This window comes from Chrysemys picta, chromosome 10, assembly GCF_011386835.1.
Source record: "Chrysemys picta bellii isolate R12L10 chromosome 10, ASM1138683v2, whole genome shotgun sequence".
Classification (NCBI taxonomy): Eukaryota; Metazoa; Chordata; order Testudines; family Emydidae; genus Chrysemys; species Chrysemys picta.
In genome coordinates this window covers 69,315,738-69,329,721 of record NC_088800.1, presented here as the reverse complement: position 1 = coordinate 69,329,721, position 13,984 = coordinate 69,315,738, and the positions used below count along the sequence as shown (strand labels likewise).

Sequence of the window (13,984 nt, the reverse complement as noted above, 5' to 3'; positions counted from 1 at the left end):
CTATTAAGGCTGGGAAGGGTCGGTTGCACCCATTTGTCACATAGGTGCCTACAAAGGAGGAGTAATATCCTCCGAAGGGCACAGGGTAATTCTCCTTACGAGGAGTGGTGTTATTTGCATGGCATTGAAAGATTGTATTGTTTTCACTAAAATTACTGTAGGGGGAACATGAGCTTGATTTTTCTGTTTGATCCCAGGTTGAGAAAAAAATTCATATCCCCATACCCGGCCCACCACTCTTTAGTTTTGTTTGAATAATCCCATACACCATTGACCACAATATGCTGAAGGCAATGACTTTTTCCCAGATCCAGCCCTGTCCCATTACACACCCAACACCAATGACCTTTTCCCTCCACCACACTTATCCATTTAGATACATTTATTCCCACTGCTTCCCAAGTGTCATTATTGTTCCATGTTCTGTTAAACGGACGAGGTCCTCCAGTGAGGTCTGGGGAATTGAGTGGGATTGCCAGGACAGGAACACCAGCTTGAGAGTGGGCTGGGATGTGGCTGCAGACCCAGCAATTAGAAATATTAAGAGTCTGAGCTATCCACACTTGCTGCTGGATAAAAGAATTGTCATTGTGGACTCCCCAGACCTTAAGACACCAGCAGCCGAGGAACAGGCGCCACCAGAGGCACATGTTGCAGGCAAGGCCCTTCCGGTTCTGACAACCTCAACTGAGGGAACCGCAGTCACGGTTTTACATCCACCAGGCAGCAGGCGCTAGGCTCACTACTGCTTCTTTTTGGGCCTTGCTTTAGGTCCTCGTCTGTTTCTGGCAACCCTTACGAGAGCGTAGATGGTAAGGTATTGCAGGCTGTTCCTCTACGTCTTTTTCTGGAGTCAAAATTGACTCTGCGTGGTCCTGAGGTAATTGGTTTGCTGGGGGGTGCCTTCTTACACTGCGAAGCATGTATGCACGCTGTGATGCCATGCACGCTGTGATGCCAGACAGTTTAATAGCCATCTGGATAGTAAGCAGTACCTGATGATTTTTTTGATGTCCTTTAAGTCTCTTTACTCCTTCTTCCTTGACTCTGGCTATAACAATGGCCTGGCGGCCAAAGGAGGGACCTGTGCTCTCATTGGAAAGAATGTTGTGTGTTCATACCTGACGACACCAATGAGGTAATAGATCGTGCTAGTCACTTAGAACAAATTGCATATCTTCCCCATGAAGAGCCAAGTTCTTTATGGAAGTGGCTAAGTAACCTATTCAATTTCTCTGGCACAGGAAACTGGTTGTTTCAGGGAGCCCTGACTATCCTGTTTGGAATCCTAATGATTTTTGTATGTTTTCAGTTAATCTCCTGTTGTATCCAGAATTGTGTAAGGTATGCCACTCAGGTGACTGCCCCAAAACAGAGTGCTAATATGATGATGTTAAATATCACTGATGAACGAAGAGATAAAGAACTATTAATATGTGGAACCCAGTAATTGTTGGTCTTTGCGTAAGCTTGACCAAAAGGAGGGATTGTGAAAGTGAAATGAATTATATTAAAGAAATAGAATGAATTAAAGAATGCTGTATGTACCTTTAAGTAGAAATGAGAAAAGCTGCAAGCCAGGTGTGCAGGAAAGCAGACATTAACTGCTTAACTTGCCACTTAAGGGCAATTGGTGAAGCATTAGTCTTAGATCGATAAGAGTTAACAAGGAAGCAGGTTATGCATATTGTGCGCCATGCATATTTTACAATTTTGAAAGAAATGCTTAAGGAAAGGGACCAGGAAGAGTGGGGGCTAGTTGAGGAGCCCCCCTTCCTTGCTGAATTGGTAATGGAACACTAAAGAATCAGTTTCTGAGGCAGACAACGAAGGGGAACAGAACAAGGGGCATTTTATCCTTTTTACAATGAGAGGGGAGTATGAAGGGAGTTGGGATCGATCTGGGGTTGTTGTTTTTTTTTTTTTGTCAGAGAACAGGGTGAAGGGGAGCGCTCAGTCTGGTGGTGGGAGAGGAGGCTTTTAATAAAGCTTTTAATTTATTATTTGAATATTTGAGAGAGGTGAGTTTTGATTTTGTCCACCTACGATTTGCCTCTTCCCACCACTGCATGAAACAATTAACCTCTCCTTTAGCCAATTTAGTTTTAGGCTGACCGAGTTTGTTTTTTTTTTAAGATGTCCACTCGGTCCTTGTTCCAAGGTTTTAACAGTGGCCACTAAGTTTTGGGATCTCCCTGAGTTAGCCTAGACCATTTTTCCAGAAATTTACAGGAGTCCGGACCCTTCCTAAAACTGAGCCGGCGTTCCTTTAGGGAACTGTCCCGACTTAGACGTCTGGTTACCAATACAGGAGGACTTTACACACACCAATCACACAAGAAGGAAATTCGGGTTCGTCAGAGCGATGCCCGGTGCAACACACAAAAGGAGCCCACAGGCTACTGCCTCAGTCGCCCTTGCTTTCACACCAAGGGTTTTACCCAAGGTGCGGTGCGGCTGCGATTGTGCAGATTTCACTCACTCAGACCGCGGGGACAGGAACCCCTTGGTCGGCCAATCCCCGGACGGAGATGGCACCCAGACTCAAACACTCCACAGGAGGACGGATAGACACAGACAGAACAGTCCTCAGTCCGGACAAAACACAGAAATAATTACCTGACCAGATTCCTGATGTCAGATCCCGGGATCCCTACCAGAACAGAGTGGGAACCAACAGGTTCGATGGCGTAGACCTCACTGTGGTCGTGCACCCTTCCATTCAGGAGGAGGACCGCTCGGGCCAAATGCCCAGGTGCCGGCTACCACGGTCGTCCTACAAAAACGGTCAGGAATCACACAGCCCCAGTGAAGACGGTTGCCATCTCGGTGGAACCTCCAAATTGTCAAAGTTAGACTCAGGACTCATAGTTTGTCAGACCACTCTGTTTTATTAGCACAGCGCTCTGCTAATACATTCAGATAATGTGAGCCTCCATGCAAGATTCAAACAGTCTTATTTATACAGATAAAAGGGTGTGAACTAAACAAAGGGACAGAGAGAGCAAAATTGTAAAATATGCATGGAGCACAATATGCATAACCTGCTTCCTTGTTAACTCTTATCGATCTAAGACTAATGCTTCACCAGTTGCCCTTAAGTGGCAAGTTAAGCAGTTAATGTCTGCTTTCCTGCACACCTGGCTTGCAGCTTTTCTCATTTCTACTTAAAGGTACATACAGCATTCTTTAATTCATTCTATTTCTTTAATATAATTCATTTCACTTTCACACCAGCTACAGTCCAGCTCAGTGCCCTCAGGCAAACCACCAGAAAGTACCAAGGGGTAATCGTTTGGAGTCTAGCCCACCTCCTTCTCAGAGGCCTTGGACAGTCTGTAGTCATGTGAGTAGGCTTCTCCAATGGAGCTCGGGCTTTAGCGATTTTCCTCCTCCCAGGACTGCACTGGGCTTCTTCCTTCCTGATCCTTCCCCCAGCTCAAGGATGCCTTGCAGATCTGGTGGGGGTGGAGTTCTTTTTGAGCCCATAGCGGCTACTTAACCCTTTCTGGTTTGGTGCAGGGTTTGTACACCCCACCCCGGGGTGCAACACACAGAAAAAGGGAGACCAGTGTAGCACTTGCAGACCATAGTGACGTTCACCGTAAACTGCACCTACAGCCAAAGAGCTTCAAAGAGGATGGGCTAGACTGTGCCTTTAGGCACAGCCACTGTACAAGGTGGATGCATAAGCTGGGGGGCATTGTGCCTTCCAGTAACCTGAGAGTCATAGTTTTCTCCCTGCTTCCTCATTGCTTCTAGGATTCAGTAATTTACTGCTGGTATAAGCCTGCAGTAAATTGCTACTCCCTGTGCTGGCTCAGTTACTCTGACCAGCAAGCAGGGAGGTGGAGCTAGGATTTCACCTATTCCCCACCCACCTGCTCCAGGGAGGAAATAAGCAGTAAGTAGTCTTGCTTATTCCTATGCACTCAGACCCAAGGTCCATGTCAGGGTGTAATGAGTCGGGGGGTTGTACCGCCTCTTATTCCTTGACACATAGTGAGAGTCACAATCTAGTTTTAAAAAGTGACCAATAAAGTAGGAGAGCGTTGGGAAGGACAACAAGTAGGTAGCATAACTCCAAGTTTCTCATTCAGTTTAACAGGGAAATGGGGCAGAATTATTTCATGTAAAAGGCAGTAAATTATTGTTGGAGATCATTGAAGCAAGGAGTATAAATTTGTTTAAGAAAAAACAAGATTTGATTCTGGACTGAGAACAGAGAGGAGGTGGAGAAGATGCAGATAAAACGGGAAGAAGAAAAACAAAAGGCAGACATGTATAGTAGGGATGAACAACCTTTTCTTGTCCCTCAGTTTCTTTAATTTATAATCTGCCTCACTCCCACTGTTCTATTTCGGAGCGAGAAAGAGTTCCATGTTCAGTAGTTAACTGCAGTGCAGTTAGCTGAGGTTCACTATGCGATTTCAAGTCTCACTTAGGTTCCTCCATGAATGATCATGGAAAGGAAAATACCTTCTTTTATATAATTTACCCAGGCTGATTCTTCTTTTTAATCCTTCTTGCTGTCTACTATTTCTTTGCTAAATGTTTAAGATGATTGACTACATGTTTGACATTTACATTTTATTGGAAAGAATGTAGATTGCATCTTTATCATCTGTTCCCAAAATATTTCCTTCATTCTTCCACAACACATTTTTGAGGACAGTAGTTGCATGCCCATCCATTTTTTTTTCAATTCATTACACACTCCCTTGAATGCTGCCTTTTCAATTTCTAATATTTTTGTGCTGCTTCTCTTTGTACATATTGGAGCTTCATAAATATTTCAAATCCAATAGTATTATGATCACTCAACTTTATAAGCTCACCAGCTACTATCTTATTTATCATACGGGACCTGCTTCATTTCCTGGGACTAAGTCCAAAACATTCTCTGAGGTTTTTTTGGTTGCTTATATAAATTGTAAAAGAAAAATAATCTTACCCTACAACTGGCAGACACATGCATCCTTCCTCAGGCATTAAACAATTTCTATTCCAGTCAAACTCTAGGTAATTGAAATCCTCTGTGATTAGTGCTCTATGCTTTTAATAAGTCTCCACAAATGCATAAATATTCCCTGATTTTTACACTCATCTTCTCATGGATAATGCGTCTAAGATCTTCCTCTTAACCATTTCCAGCCTGTATTTTAGCCCAGATACTTGAGCAGATCCCACACATTCCCCACCATTTTCTTTAAATGTAGAATGACCCTGTCCCCGCTCCGTATTTCAGCATTTTTCTTGTCCATAGCCTTGTAACCCCACAGACTAGTCACGTTGCTAAGAGTCTACAAAATCTCACTCATGTAACATTTCTTGTTAAATACTCAGAGGCAACTGGTGAGCCCATGATTTCATCTGTACCCACACTAGTCTGCGTGTATGGAGAGCAAAATGTGGTCTGCAGATTGCAGAGGTTTTCACTTTATCTGAGGCTAGGTCTACACTACCCACCTGAATCGGCGGGTAGAAATCGACCTCTCGGGGATCGATTTATTGCGTCCCGTTGGGATGCGACAATCGATCCCCAAATCGACGCTCTTACTCCACCTGCGAAGGTGGGAGTAAGTGCCGTCGATGGGAAGCCGCAGCAGTCGATTTTGCCACCGTCCCTACAGCGGGGTAAGTCGGCTGCGATACGTCGAATTCAGCCACGCTATTCGCGTAGCTGAATTTGCGTATCTTAAATCGACCCCCCCCCCCCCCCCGTAGTGAAGACATGCCCTTAGTGAACTGGGTCAAACCACTCCCAAAAGTATGAGGAGCTGAAAAAAGAGCCAGAAGGCAGGTAATCCCATCGTGCTAGTATGACTTTAGAAGCAAATCCTGTAGCCCTAACTTACAAAGGGCTGGATAGTCAATCCCTATCCCTCCTGGTTAACGATAACTCGCACAAAATAGTCCTCCAGAAGTCAGGGGTTACTTGTGAGAGTGCGGGTTGTGCAACATAGCCCACCAACAGCCCTTAATCCCACGAGCAGTCCCACTGACATCACTGGAACTATTCCAGTGATTAAGGGACTACTTACTGCAGCAGCAAGGATTATAGCAACTTGCCCTACAACTGTAAGGCACATTGAGGGCCCCCTCCAGAACCACAGAGTCCCATAACCAGTCTGGGACTCAAGCCCTTGCACAGTATCTGGCTCCATGGCAAATCGATGAGCAGCATGTGGGTGATGGAAGGTGAAAAGCTGGACGGGCTGCACAGATTCTCGGGCTGCTGAACTGAAGCAGTTCCCCAGCTACTTCAGAGGCTTGGGATAAGGATACCTTTTCCCCCAGAGCCCAACCCAGCTGCTCAGGCTGGCCAGTGGGTTACGGATCTGACCCCTAATGAAGTAATGTCTTCCTTCTTTTAGCGCACTGCTGCATACTATAGGGCAGGAGCAGGTTTTTCAAGTGAGAGTCTGGATGGCAAAGCTTTCATATTCATCTGCATCAGAAGTCATCTCTCTGTTGATAGCCACTGGCAAGACCCTGAAGCAGAATTATCCAATTAGTGGAGTCCCCCATCCATTTGGCCAAACTCGCAAGGGGTCCACGCCGCACAGCACTGAATCTCAGCTTTGATCCAGTTCTTGCAAATGACCGGATACAAAGACGCCCCTTGTACAATATGCAGAGAGCAATCTCAGCTGTGACAAAGCAGCAGCAGGTGTGCTAAGCTTGTCTTAAGGGAAATTATTTTTACTATACAATTGATTCTTGAAAGATTTGCAGAAGATCATACAGCTTCTTACAGGATTAAAATGTAGCCCTATTACCTCTGCCGGTGACCTTGTCTGATCTCTTTGGCTGGGAGAGCCCTGGTCACTGGTGCTGCAGAAAGCAGTGTGGGTATTTCAGTAGCCGGTGCTATTCTCGGAGTTAGTCTTGAACTATTTGACCCAGCAATCGACCCTGGAGCATTGCACTGATAGAGGTTCCATCTGACCGAGGAGATGGAGAACAAGGGTTACGGAAGATTCCATGACACTTGACTAGAGCAGGGGAGCTATGCTAACCTACTGTATGGCTTCAGCTGGTTCATGTTCCCATTTTCCTGTTCTGAATGAGAACTCTTTATCCACGCTGCTGCCCCCCGCTCCCTCTCCCCCACTGGGAAATATATTTGCCAAGCTCTCTCATTGAAATCACTGAAAAATCCACAGCTGCAGGGCTGCCTGCAAAAAGGACATATATCCTTAAAATACAAACGCAAGCTAACAAGCTGTGTGCCTGTCATCATCCGGACACCAGGCCTGTATCTCGCATCCCTCTCCTTCACCCATATTCTGTGGTTCAAGTTTTGGTTCTTGTTTGTTTTTAAGATCACAAGCTCTTTGGGGCTAGGATTTGTGCTCCCGACCTGTACAGTACCCAGCAGATGTGGGGTAATATAAATAAAAACAAACATCCACTTGACATTAGCACATTCCTCACATCTAAAGTTTCTCGTGTACTTTCAGAGGCAAAGCTATTTTTCCTTCTTTCCTAGATAAAAATAACTGTTACACAGCATTACTTCTGTAGAGTGGTTTCTGCATGCCAGTATTTCAGTGGTGGGCAAGTCATCACTACATATTATCTGTAAAGTGCTTTCCAATCCTTCACGATGAAAGGTGCTTAATTATAAGTTATTAATAATAATAATGGGTGGTTTGTATCATTGGGTTTAAACATAGACATCTTATTTTGTGCTCTTTTAAAAAAAATCCATCCTTTAGGTTATACTAAAAAAAGTAAATTAAAATTGTATTTGAGAGAAGGGAATACTGGACACGCAAGATCTGAAAAGTGCTGTAATGTGGCCATTTTTCTGCACTGCCAATTGTCTGTACTTGAAGTAGGAAACCTATCAGTTCTGAGAATTCACTCTTTCCTGAAACAAGAGTTCAGCACCTGCAAGGTTTTGGGCATCAAGAATGCATTGTCTCTTTTACACAGGGGGGGGCTCATTTCAGACTGTCAACTGAGCTTATTGCTTCCATCAGGAGCCCCTGGCTTTCCTCTGTTCCACCCCATGAGCTGTATGTGTGGCACCCTCCCATCCACCTCTGTTTCAAGGAATTCCTTGCAAGTCTGCCTAATCGCCACCAGCCACCAGGGTTAGGTGACCTCCCCATCCTTCCTAGCTTCCCCCACTCTCCACCCTGCAAAGCAGTGGCTTTGTGTACCCCCATGTCAGCATCCCTTAATCTCCCCTGATCATGGGTTTTGTGGGTCCCCCCACTCTCTCCCCTCACAGCAGTCTGTACACCCCCATTCCCATCTCCCCCACTCACAGTAAGGGCTCTATATGCCCTCATGCCCTTCATTCCCCCCCATGCTAGCATACCCCAGTCTCCCCTCATTGGGGAACTATCTGTGTTACAGCAGCCAGTCCATGGCCCCCAGTAGCCTAGAGCACTGCCCAAAATCTCTGCAATGTTACATGCAGCAACCCCACCACAGGCATGTCCTAACCAGGGCTTGAGAACAGGCCCTCAGAAGACAGCCTGTGGCAGTCTCCCTCGCTTTCTGCTCTAGGAGAATATCATTCTTTGATTTAAAAATTAACTGTTAAAAAAAAAAGTAGTGAAAACTTTCCTACTCCAGAACCTTGAAAATTAAGAAAAAAAAAGTTAATTTAGGGTGTTACAGCATTGCTCATGTGAGACCTTTATTGTGTTTTACAATAATTTTAAGGACAGAATACTTGTCTAATAAGGTGAAACTCGCCCCATACAGAAGAGCCAATATAAGGATTATGCACAGTTTAATCTCATCTAAACTCTCAAATTAGGGTTTAAATTGGACGAAAATGGTGCATAGGTTTTAGACTGGCCCTCTTCACAGGGGCTAATGTAATAAAAGCAACTAGGCTGCGGTAAGGTATTTGGTGGCTTAACACCAATTGAAGCAAGACATTGCCCTAGAGTGTAACTTTAATGCACTACATCATCCAGTAACAAACAAACACTCAAGTAAATAAACAATTATTCTGTGCACTTACTCCTAGTTCAAATATCTATACTATGCACAGTACGTCTCCCTGTTAATTGGTAAGGACTTTGTTAAGTGAGAAAACTGTCCACCCACTTTCCTTAATTAAGAAAAATCCAATTACCACCAAAAAATGTAAATTATAAGCCCGTAAATATCATCCATCAGTCTTCAGGATTCAGTACCATTGGCATTTATTTTCACAAGCCATCTGTACAGGGAAGGATTCATTAAAAATCCTTTGTTAGCTTATGTACTAGTTTGCAGGGCAGGCATTTGCCAGAAAGTAGAGGAAGCATCTTACACAAAAAAGGACTGTGCCTATATGTTGAAGAAGAATTCTTTCCTTACGTGGGCTGGATGTTGTTTTCTGTTTGGAGGTTTGTTCCCCTTTAATTCCATTTGTTTTACAAGACAATCAAGTTCACATTCTAGCTCTCTGTTTTTCATCTCCTGTGTCTGCTTCAGGAATCCTTGATATCCAAAGCTCACTTGACCCAGCTTGTCTTGTACTGCCAATGGAAAGTCAGACAGATTTGCAGTGATGGAAGTAGATGGGGAACATGAGGATATAGGCCAGCAGCCAATAGTTTATCTAGAAGGCCTGTGTTCAATTCCGTCTAGACTAGACACTGTGGAGATTTATGAGGACTACAGTGTTTCCTCCCATGCATGAACAGAAACAAGGGGCCATATCTGTGTACTGGGACTGTGCTTTTAAAGGGCATAGTGCTGTGAAGTGCCTGCTGTTCTGACCACCACAATATCCATCCCTAGTGCAACAGCAACATTTTCTTATAGGGTTCACTCCTACAGGCCCTTACACATGGAAGTCTGTTACTCATGCAAGCAGTAACATTGACTTCAATGGAACAATCTACGTCAGTGATTAGTGGCCACCCAACAGAAGCAAGCATGCACTTTCATTGTGCATGCAGGGGAAGCCATGTGGCACTCAAGGAACCTCCCCCCGACCTCTCCATTGCCACCAAGCAGGGGCTAGTCATATCATGCACCTTGCTGAGCTGAGTGCAAGGACCGCCCTTTCTCACCTGTGCAGCAGCCCAGCAGTGCAGGCAACTTCAGAGGCTCCTGATGCTATGCACAGCCCTAGGGCGACTAAGTGTATTAATTACACGTTGGAACCTTCTCATAGGAAATACAGAGTAAGGACCCAAAACAGGTACATTTAGGGTGGGTTGCACCACGAACTGGGTGGTCTTACAGTTTAGTGGGTCCCTAACTACAATCTGAGCCAATCCAAAGCTCACTGAAGTCAATAAGAATCTTCCCATTGATTTCACTGGGCTACAGATCAGGTTATGTGTGTGACACCTTTCTATTTTCATTTTCTTTTTAACCCCCTATTGCCTAACTTCGTCAATAACGAATCCATCCGCGCCACCCCAGTGGCAGCTCTCTGGAGAGCGAACGGGAACGCACGCTATGTAGCAGAGTAGGTAATCAATGGCTGCCCAGCGCAGCCAGCATCATTTATTTCCCTCCCTGCCAGGCAGTGACTGCTCCTTCTGCTGAAAGTAAGAGTCTATAATGGAAATCCTGCCACAGCTGTCATTATAACATCTCCAGCTAGATGCTGGGTTAATGGATAGCAGTGGAAGAACATTTTGGAAACTTTTACTGATGATGATATAAACAATGGAGCAGGAGAGAGAGGATTGAAAAATGCTTCGGACATTGATCCTGCTAGATTAAAAAGAATATATTAAAACATGAGAAAGAATAGAATAAAATGTGACTTGCAAAAGGGAGATGTTGGTTTATGATGCCCCTCGTCCCCCACCCCCACCCCATTGCTTCTTTAAGATTAAAGGAGCCCTGAAAAAATGTTAATTTTATAAAGAGGCCTCTTCTGTTTGTTTTTATACCTAAGAAATTCAAGCCTTGTTTACCCAGGCTTGCTGAGAAACTATATGAATAACTAAAGAGAATTAGTAGGATGAAGATATCCACAAGTACAAAGGAACTGAAATATGAGCAGTTGAGAGAAGAAGGGAGTTTTAGATAATGGTTTGAAACTCTGTTTTGAGTACAAGTTTAAGAATATAGCATTTTAGCTTTAGGCCATAGCTCACAACAAAATACAAATTTTAAAGTCAGCACAGCTTGGTAAAATAAAAACAGATCTTTACAATACAAAAAATGGGGAAAAAATTAAATCTTCTCCCAAGATAAATTTAACTTTTACAATCACAACCCATAAAACAATATGAAAAATATACCAACAAGGCTATGAATATATTATTTCATTGAGGTCATAAGGATCCTCTCTTTCACATATATTTTCCTTGTTTTTACAGCCAACCAGGCAAACAGGGCAACGGCCCATATAATTGAAACATTGTCACTGCATAGCAAATATCCTAGTGCGCGAGCCGGTGCAGTAAAAGGCATCTAAGCTAAGAACAGGGTTAACCATTTGTTTTTCAGGTGACACAACAAGTTGAAAGAACGTAAATAACATGCTAAATCTTCAACCAGGCCAGTCCTGCATGGACAAAACAATTATATTTATCTACGCCGCATACTTCCCTTCCAGACAGGCCAACTGCATAGCTTGAAAACCGAGAGCCGCAAAAACCCTTCTTCACATATTTAAAAAAAAAAAAAAAAAATCCAGATATTTCTCAAAACTACAGATAATCTTTTGATGAAGAAGCCAAGACGATCTGTCGCATGGACAACTGCCTATCTAGCTATTTCCAAATATCTTTGGCTGGAAGCTTAATTAAGGAATTTCTATTTTTGCCTACCATCCTAGTCAGATCAAGTTCTAAGAAGCCTAAATGAAGAGAATAATGGACTTTCAAGAGTCAGGGAAACTAAGATTTGTGCTTTATTAAACTGTTCCTCCAGACAATCTCAGAAGGTGCTGTAAATTCATATGCTGAATACACAGCCAATAATTGATATAAAGGCAATGGGCTTTCGTTGAAATAGCACATTCCCCCATATTTGCTTTAATCAGCTGGGCTGTAGTTTGGGAGTCTGAGGATCCTCCTTAAAATTTTGTTTGGCACAATCTCCAAAGTCTTTCCAGCCTCAGATTTCCACATCATAATATTTGAGCACAGACTTTAGCCCTGAAAACTCTGAAAGCTGATGCAATTAAATAAAGCCCCCAGGACATGAGTGAAACAGAGCACCATTTACATAGATTTTAAAGCTCCCCCCTTTACCTCCTCTATATGTTTATCCCACTGGCCATTATATGTAAAACAAATACCCAAATAGGTGAAAAATCTAACCTGCTCAATATAGTAGATATGGAGTCTTTCACTGATGCAGCTTTGGTCTGAGGCCAAAGTAAATTGATTTAGTTTTCTGACAATGCGTAGTTAAACACCCCTGTTGGCAAAAAGAGCCAAAATCCTTTAACATACACTTCAACCCAAAGAAGTTTGGGACAACAGAACCATGTCCAGACAGACACCGTTCCAATTTGGGGTGGTGGGTGGGGTGAGGAGCGGGAATACTTCACCTCTTCTAAAACTGCCACAACGTTACTATTATAAAAGCTAAAAAATGAAAAGGGCTAATAACCCTGACAGACATTTGTGATGGAAATAGGGTCAGTTATTTCACCTCTACACCCTATTTTAACCCTAGTCACAGTCTGGCTATGGAGGTCTCTCAAAAGATAGAATTACCTAGAATCTATGCCAGTCCTCGCAAGTTTCTCCCAGAGACATCCTGACAAGGAAATCAAATGCCAATTTCAAATCCACAAAGGCTGCATAAAATCCCCCCTCCTTTGGGACCAATATTTATAAATCAAATGACAAAGGACAAAACAATTAAGAATAGTGGAGCAGCCATTCCTGAATCAGTCTTGTTCCTTGGCAAATAAAATTACAACTCTCAAATCAGACCTCTAAATCTCCCCAGAAGCTATCTGATATGGATTTTAAAAACCACATCTAGGGGGCTAATTGGTCAACAATTTCCAGGATCATTTCTATCACCTTCTTTATATAAAACGGAACTGTAATACCAATGGACCAACTAATGGGAAAAATCCCTGTACTATTTATAATAGTCAGTTCCGGTAATCGAAGAGCCCAGCATTCAATATTGTCCTTATAAACGTCCACTGGGATAAAATCCTCCCCAGGAGCTTTGTTATGGTGGTGTTGGGTTTATCAAAATTCTAGCTTTCCTGGTGTATCCTGAGAGCCATTCTGGAAAGGCACAACATGTGAGGTCTAATGAGACAGACAATACTGAGAGCGTGATAGATGAAGTGTCATTATAAAATGCAAATCTCTCTCTCAAGCATATTTGGGGATTAGAGCTTCGATATTTATATTAATATAATCGTAGCCAATTGCCACCAACATCCAAAATAGAGATGGATTTTTCTCTATGGCAGTGAGTTCAAATTCCTTCCAAAGAACTGCTTGATGATCCAACTTTTTCTTTAGAAAGGAAAACAAAAAATTGCTTAAGATAACGGTTCCTCTGATTAAGAAATTAATGTCTAATGGCCCTTGCCATAAACTGAAGTGGTTTCTTTTAAATGATTCTTTTAAAAGGTGAAAATATCCTTTTTTAGTGGTCAGATAATCCAGTAATTTTTTAACAATTTTAATAAATATGTGGCCTTGTGCTGGATCATTAAGGTCCAGACGTTGGTTCTTCAGACCCTACAAATCACTGGATGGAAGTGTGTCTGATTTTCAACTCAACTAATGGATTCCACTTCTTATAAAAAGGGGAGCCCAAAGGAAATAAACATTCAGGAATAGACTAGATGAATCTGGGACAACAGTACTATAGACCTGAAAATAAGGATGCCATTTGCCAGGTATTCATTTACTAGTTATAACATTCAATGGTAGAGATTAGAAGGGACAGACCACTTGTCGTTCTTCTCTTTGCATGCTCAGCACTCCCTTTTTAAAAAAATAAAATAAATAAAGATCAAAGCCTGGTAAATAAAAAGATGTATCCTTAGAAAGACAAGTTTCTTGGAGGAAAA

At 43.0% G+C, this 13,984-nt stretch overlaps 1 protein-coding gene and 1 long non-coding RNA gene across 4 annotated transcripts in view; one reads left to right on the top strand and one right to left on the bottom strand.

The window, feature by feature from the left end:
• LOC135973815 (uncharacterized) overlaps positions 1-13,984 on the top strand; it is a 1,510,190-nt gene that overhangs the window by 120,161 nt on the left and 1,376,045 nt on the right. The gene's annotated exons all lie outside the window — the stretch shown is intronic.
• LOC135973854 (uncharacterized) overlaps positions 1-13,984 on the bottom strand; it is a 136,299-nt gene that overhangs the window by 15,629 nt on the left and 106,686 nt on the right. The window lies entirely within an intron of this gene.